Source organism: Manis pentadactyla, chromosome 7, assembly GCF_030020395.1.
Source record: "Manis pentadactyla isolate mManPen7 chromosome 7, mManPen7.hap1, whole genome shotgun sequence".
Taxonomy (NCBI): Eukaryota; Metazoa; Chordata; class Mammalia; order Pholidota; family Manidae; genus Manis; species Manis pentadactyla.
Genome location: NC_080025.1, coordinates 74099336 through 74107775, shown reverse-complemented (window position 1 = coordinate 74107775; position 8440 = coordinate 74099336).

The window sequence follows — 8440 nt, the reverse complement described above, 5'->3', positions numbered from 1 at the left end:
GGGCACCCTAAACCCCTGGGCTGCAGGGAGCTCGGAGGCCCCTTATGGAGATAAATAGCCTCTAGGCCGCACCCCCTCCAACGGAAATCCACCATTTTGGAGCAGCAGCCCGAGCCAGGCCACGCCCACAGCAACAGCAGAGATAAACTCCATAGCAGCCGGGCAGGAAGCAGAAGCCCTGTCTGGGCGCAGATACCCAGCACAAGCCACTAGAGGTTGCTGTTCTCCCAAGAGAGGAGGGACACAAACCAACAAGAAGGGAAGTTCTTCCAGCCGTCACTTGTCCCAGCTCTGCAAACTACTCCTATCACCATGAAAAGGCAAAACTACAGGCAAAGATCACAGAGACAACACCAGAGAAGGAGACAGACCTAATCAGTCTTCCTGACAAAGAATTCAAAATAAGAATCATAAACATGCTGACAGACATGCAGAGAAACACACAAGAGATATGGGATGAAGTCCGGAGGGAGATCACAGATGCCAGAAAGGAGATCACAGAAATGAAACAAACTCTGGAAGGGTTTATAAGCAGAATGGATAGGATGCAAGAACCCATTGATGGAATTGAAAACAGAGAACAGGAACGCATAGAAGCTGACATAGAGAGAGATAAAAGGATCTACAGGAATGAAACAATGTTAAGAGAACTGTGTAACCAATCTAAAAGGAACAATATCCATATTATAGGGGTACCAGAAGAAGAAGAGAGAGGAAAAGGGATGGAAAGTATCTTGGAAGAAATAATTGCTGAAAACTTCCCCACACTGGGGGAGGAAATAATCGAACAGACCACGGAAATACACAGAACCCCCAACAGAAAGGATCCAAGGAGGACAACACCAAGACACATAATAATTAAAATGGCAAAGATCAAGGACAAGGAAAGAGTTTTAAAGGCAGCTAGAGAGAAAAAGGTCACCTATAAAGGAAAACCCATCAGGCTAACATCAGACTTCTCGACAGAAACCCTACAGGCCAGAAGAGAATGGCATGATATATTAAATGCAATGAAACAGAAGGGCCTTGAACCAAGGATACTGTATCCAGCATGACTATCATTCAAATATGATGGTGGGATTAAACAATTCCCAGAAAAACAAAAGCTGAGGGAATTTGCTTCCCACAAACCACCTCTACAGGACATCTTACAGGGACTGCTCTAGATGGGAGCACTCCTAGAAAGAGCACAGCACAAAACACCCAACATATGAAGAATGGAGGAGGAGGAATAAGAAGGGAGAGAAGTAAAGAATCTCCAGACAGTGTATATAACAGCTCAATAAGCGAGCTAAGTTAGGCAGTAAGATACTAAAGAGGCTAACCTTGAACCTTTGGTAACCACGAATTTAAAGCCTGCAATGGCAATAAGTACATATCTTTCAATAGTCACCCTAAATGTTAATGGGCTGAATGCACCAATCAAAAGACACAGAGTAATAGAATGGATAAAAAAGCAAGACCCATCTATATGCTGCTTACAAGAAACCCACCTCAAACCCAAAGACATGAACAGACTAAAAGTCAAGGGATGGAAAAACATATTTCAGGTAAACAACAGCGAGAAGAAAGCAGGAGTTGCAGTACTAATATCAGACAAAATAGACTTCAAAACAAAGAAAGTAACAAGAGATAAAGAAGGACACTACATAATGATAAAGGGCTCAGTCAAACAAGAGGATATAACCATTCTAAATATATATGCACCCAACACAGGAGCACCAGCATATGTGAAACAAATACTAACAGAACTAAAGAGGGGAATAGACTGCAATGCATTCATTCTAGGAGACTTCAACACACCACTCACCCAAAAGGATAGATCCACCGGGCAGAAAATAAGTAAGGCCATGGAAGCACTGAACAACACAGTAGAGCAGATGGACCTAATAGACATCTATAGAACTATACATCCAAAAGCAACAGGATACACATTCTTCTCAAGTGCACGTGGAACATTCTCCAGAATAGACCACATACTAGGCCACAAAAAGAGCCTCAGTAAATTCCAAAAGATTGAAATCCTACCAACCAACTTTTCAGACCACAAAGGCATAAAACTAGAAATAAACTGTACAAACAAAGAAAAAAGGCTCACAAACACATGGAGGCTTAACAACACGCTCCTAAATAATCAATGGATCAATGACCAAATCAAAATGGAGATCCAGCAATATATGGAAACAAATGACAACAACAACACTAAGCACCAACTTCTGTGGGACACAGCAAAAGCAGTCTTAAGAGGAAAGTATATAGCAATCGAAGCATATTTAAAAAAGGAAGAACAATCCCAAATGAATGGTCTAATGTCACAATTATCAAAATTGGAAAAAGAAGAACAGATGAGGCCTAAGGTCAGCAGAAGGAGGGACATAATAAAGATCAGAGAAGAAATAACTAAAATTGAGAAGAATAAAACAATAGCAAAAATCAATGAAACCAAGAGCTGGTTCTTCAAGAAAATAAACAAAATAGATAAGCCTCTAGCCAGACTTCTTAAGAAGAAAAGAGAGTCAACATAAATCAACAGTATCAGAAATGAGAAAGGAAAAATCACGATGGACCCCACAGAACTACAAAGAATTATTAGAGAATACTATGAAAACCTATATGCTAACAAGCTGGGAAACCTAGGAAAAATGGACAAATTCCTAGAAAAATACAACCTTCCAAGACTGACCCAGAAAGAAACAGAAAATCTAAACAGACCAATTACCAGCAACGAAATTGAAGAGGTAATCAAAAAACTACCAAAGAACAAAACCCCCGGGCCAGATGGATATACCTCGGAATTTTATCAGACATACGGGAAGACATAATACCCATTCTCCTTAAAGTTTTCCAAAATATAGAGGAGGAGGGGATACTCCCAAACTCATTCTATGAAGCTAACTTCACCCTAATACCAAAACCAGGCAAAGACCCCACCAAAAAAGAAAACTACAGACCAATATCCCTGATGAATGTAGATGCAAAAATGCTCAACAAAATATTAGCAAACCGAATTCAAAAATACATCAAAAGGATCATACACCATGACCAAGTGCGATTCATCCCAGGGATGCAAGGATGGTACAACATTCGAAAGTCCATCAACATCATCCACCACATCAACAAAAAGAAAGACAAAAACCACATGATCATCTCCATAGATGCTGAAAAAGCATTTGACAAAGTTCAACATCCATTCATGATAAAAACTCTCAGCAAAATGGGAATAGAGGGCAAGTACCTCAACATAATAAAGGCCATCTATGATCAACCCACAGTCAACATTATATTGAACAGTGAGAGGCTGAAAGCATTTCCTCTGAGATCGGGAACTAGACAGGGATGCCCACTCTCACCACTGTTATTTAACATAGTACTGGAGCTCCTAGCCACGGCAATCAGACAAAACAAAAAAATACAAGGAATCCCGATTGGTGAAGAAGAAGTTAAACTGTCACTATTTGCAGATGACATGATACTGTACATAAACAACCCTAAAGACTCCACCCCAAAACTACTAGAACTGATATCGGAATACAGCAAAGTTGCAGGATACAAAATCAACACACAGAAATCTGTGGCTTTCCTATACACTAGCAATGAACCAACAGAAAGAGAAATCAGGAAAACAACTCCATTCACAATTGCATCAAAAAAAATAAAATACCTAGGAATAAACCTAACCAAAGAAGTGAAAGACTTATATTCTGAAAACTACAAGTCACTCTTAAGAGAAATTAAAGGGGACACTAACAGATGGAAACTCATCCCATGCTTGTGGCTAGGAAGAATTAATATCGTCAAAATGGCCATCCTGCCCAAAGCAATATACAGATTTGATGCAATCCCTATGAAACTACCAGCAACATTCTTCAATGAACTGGAACAAATAATTCAAAAATTCATATGGAAACACCAAAAACCCCGAATAGCCAAAGCAATCCTGAGAAAGAAGAATAAAGTAGGGGGGATCTCACTCCCCAACTTCAAGCTCTACTATAAAGCCATAGTAATCAAGACAATTTGGTACTGGCACAAGAACAGAGCCACGGACCAATGGAACAGACTAGAGAATCCAGACATTAACCCAGACATATATGGTCAATTAATAATTGATAAAGGAGCCATGGACATACAATGGCAAAATGACAGTCTCTTCAACAGATGGTGCTGGCACAACTGGACAGCTACATGTAGGAGAATGAAACTGGACCGTTGTCTAACCCCATACACAAAAGTAAATTCAAAATGGATCAAAGACCTGAATGTAAGTCATGAAACCATTAAACTCTTGGAAGAAAACATAGGCAAAAACCTCCTAGACATAAACATGAGTGACTTCTTCTTGAACATATCTCGCCGGGCAAGGAAAACAACAGCAAAAATGAAAAAGAGGTACTATATTAAGCTGAAAAGCTTCTGTATAGCAAAAGACACCATCAATAGAACAAAAAGGAACCCTACAGTATGGGAGAATATATTTGAAAATGACACATCCGATAAAGGCTTGACGTCCAGAATATATAAAGAGCTCACACGCCTCAACAAACAAAAAACAAATAACCCAATTAAAAAATGGGCAGAGGAAATGAACAGACAGTTCTCCAAAAAAGAAATACAGATGGCCAACACACACATGAAAAGATGCTCCACATCGCTAATTATCAGAGAAATGCAAATTAAAACTGCAATGAGGTATCACCTCACACCAGTAAGGATGGCTGCCATCCAAAAGACAAACAACAACAAATGTTGGTGAGGCTGTGGAGAAAGGGGAACCCTCCTACATTGCTGGTGGCAATGTAAATTAGTTCAACCACTGTGGAAAGCAGTATGGAGGTACATCAAAATGCTCAAAACAGACTTACCATTTGACCCAGGAATTGCACTTCTAGGAATTTACCCTAAGAATGCAGCAATCAAGTATGAGAAAGACCAATGCACCCCTATGTTTATCACAGCACTATTTACAATAGCCAGGAATTGGAAGCAACCTAAATGTCCATCGATAGATGAATGGATAAAGAGGATGTGGTACATATACACAATGGAATACTACTCAGCCATAAGAAAAGGGCAAATCCTACCATTTGCAGCAACATGGATGGAGCTGGAGGGTATTATGCTCAGTGAAACAAGCCAAGTGGAGAAAGAGAAATACCAAATGATTTCATTCATCTGTGGAATATAAGAACAAACGAAAAACTGAAGGAACAAAACAGCAGCAGAATCACAGAACTCAAGAATGGACTTACAGGTACCAAAGGGAAAAAGACTGGGGAGGATGGGTGGGTAGGGAGGAATAAGGGGGGGAGAAGCATGGGGGTATTAAGATTAGCACGCATGGGGGGGTGGGAGAAAGGGGAAGGCTGTACAACACAGAGAAGGCAAGTAGTGATTCTACAACATTTGCTATGCTGATGGACAGTGACTGTAAACGGGTTTATAGGGGGGACCTGGTATAGGGGAGAGCCTAGTAAACATAATATTCATCATGTAAGTGTAGATTAATGACACCAAAAAAAAAAAAAGGCAGTTCCTGTGTGGAGACCTCCAATGAGTTCTATACAAGGGTATAAAGGGCATATAAAAGTGTAGGCAAAGGGTCTGTTTGTGTTAATACAGAGGATAAAAGCCTAATTGGGCTACACCGAAAATGAACTAAGATATGATATGAAAAAAAACTTCCAACATCAGCACTCTCTGGAAGACTCATGCCAGAAGATGATCATCAAAAAACCCCAACAACGATCCAGACACTGCTACAGCTGTAGATGCACTCATCCCACCAGTTCCTGGACTTGCCATGGGAATGAAGATGGAGATATCTAAGCTGTCCTGTGCATACAGTAAAACAACAAATTTGACTGGATCTATACTGTTGGAACTCAACCAAGAATAAGGAGAAGTGCAAATCGTAGCGCTCCAAAATCTTACAACTACAGACTATTTACTGTTAAAAGAACATATGGGATGTGAACAGTCCTCAGGAATGGGTTGTTTTAATTTGTCTGATTTCTCTCAGACTGTTCAAGTTCAGTTGGACAATATCCACCATATCATAGATAAGTTTTCACAAATGCCTAAGGTGCCTAACTGGTTTTCTTGGTTTCACTGGAGATGGCTGGTAAGTACAGGTATGCTTTGGTTATGTAACTGTAGTCCTATTATGTTAATGTGTGTGCGCAATTTAATTAGTAGTTTAAAACCTATACATGCTGAAGTTACTCTACAAGAAGATATGTCAAAGAAATAATCAATCTTCCCAGGTTTTCTTCTGCCTGCCACTTCTATAGCTTTTCTTCTTCCTTCCCAATTACAACCCTTAAATAGAATTAATGCCTCATATCAAATTTACCGAGTATCATAATTCTTCCAAGTGGTAAAGATACCTCAAGACAAATGATGGGCATAGAAGCCACAGGGCATAGATATGCAAAGAAGTAAAAAGCTAACCTTTTCAAACAATAAGGCTTCTCTCTCACTTACAAACTTTATATTTCCCTGTATGGCCCCGGAAGATGACTGGTTAGCCAGAGACGGGTAAGATTCCTCAAGGGAGGAACAACCTAAGACAGGCACAGTCGCAGGGGGACCATCAGGTGAGAAATTGGGGATCAACAGAGGTGAGGCTTAGAACCTCACCCCCCCTGTTCTGAGAGAAATCTTCTGCATACGTGGATGTTTTATTGCCCTTGTCTAGCTTGGATTAACACATAGTCTACAGGCACACAACTGATCATCTACATTTGCTCTCTTACAACACTAAACTCTGTTTTCTACCTTTATCTTGTATCTACGTACCACTTCAGCATTTTATTAAAAATAATAATAATAAAGAGAGAAATGTGGTATCCACATATAAATCAAGTATAAAAATCAAATGAGTATTCATATTCGAACTGACTGTTTATAGTTTATAATGCATGAGCAAAACCGAAAGTTTCTGTGATGACTGCCCTTGTACTGCTCACCATGTAACTTATTCAATATGTAAGAATTTGTTCTCCATGTAAGAACTTGTTCATTATGCTTCAGAAGATTGGAGACTGACGAAAATTAGGCTTGGGGTGGATTAATGATTGTGCATTGAGCATTGTCTCCCCTATACAGAATTTCATTGTTGTTAACAACCATTTGATCAATAAATATGAGAGATGCCCTCACAAAAAAAAAAAAAAGTACACACTTCCAATTGTAAAATAAATAAGTAACCGGGATGTAATGTATAGCATTAGGAATATAGTCAAAATATGGTAACAACTTGGTATGGTGATAGCTGGTACCTAGAATTATCATGTATATAAATGTTGAATCACTGTGTTGTACACCTGAAACTAATGTAATGTAATACTGTGTGTCAACTACCCTTCAATAAAAAATAATTATCTACAAAAAAAAAAAAAACCACAATAATAAAATCCTAGGCATTGAAGTTTCAAAAAAAAAAAGAAGCCTCAGAGATGGATATTTGCTTAGGCCCCAATTCTCTTATGGGTATAATTTGCCACTTTACTCATAAGCACTGTACAGAAAAGTGATGACACCTTTGAGAAAACAAGGTCCTGAGAAGAAAATATAAAAAAAAAAAAAAAAACATGTTTGCTACAACCTCCTGCCACATGTAATATACCCTACTGGTTCTTCCTTCCAGATATATTTTTGTTCTAGTGGTAAAGAATAAGGAATTATCTTCCATCTTACCCTGTCTTTTATCCTTGTATATTAATAAGGAATGGATATAAAATCTTAAACCCAGAGAAATACAAAGACCTAGACAAAATAGAGGTCTTAAGTAAACAAAGAGAACATCTAGCCACTGCTTATCTTTTTATAGGCACATTTTACTCAGAGATGGGCACTTATCTATAGGTCTTTCTATCTTGTCTATGGTCTTCCTTGCAAAAGGTGTACAATCTGAAGGAAGAAAATGATACCATGCTGGGCTGAAGGAGAATGGAGAAAAACAAATTTCTCAACATGTATGGACAATAGAAATACTTTCCATACCTTCTGTGAATTCCTTTTGAAAAAGTTACTTGAGGATGTACTCCAGAAAAAAAGTGAATCCTAAAAAGAGGACAATATGGGATCTAAAAAATTCTTCTAACTCAGTATAGCAGTGAAAAGAAACTGATTTTGTAAGTAAGAACAAGAAGTCAGAGGACTTTTACAAGAAGGTCTATAAGAAGATATTTTGAATGAATACATTTTACTAAATACCAAGATGAATGATAGTAGTAATGGGAATAAAGATCCAGGTGTCCTTCTTGACAAGAAATAGTGAAGTTAATTTAAAACTCTAGAAAGTACAAAACCTGTACAGGAAAGTCACAATGTAAATATAAAACAAGTTGAAATGTAGTATGATTCTGAGAAATGAAGAGTAAGGAAAGAGAATCTATTTGATCTTGAAACTAGATAATTCTCCTTCAAGCAATACAGG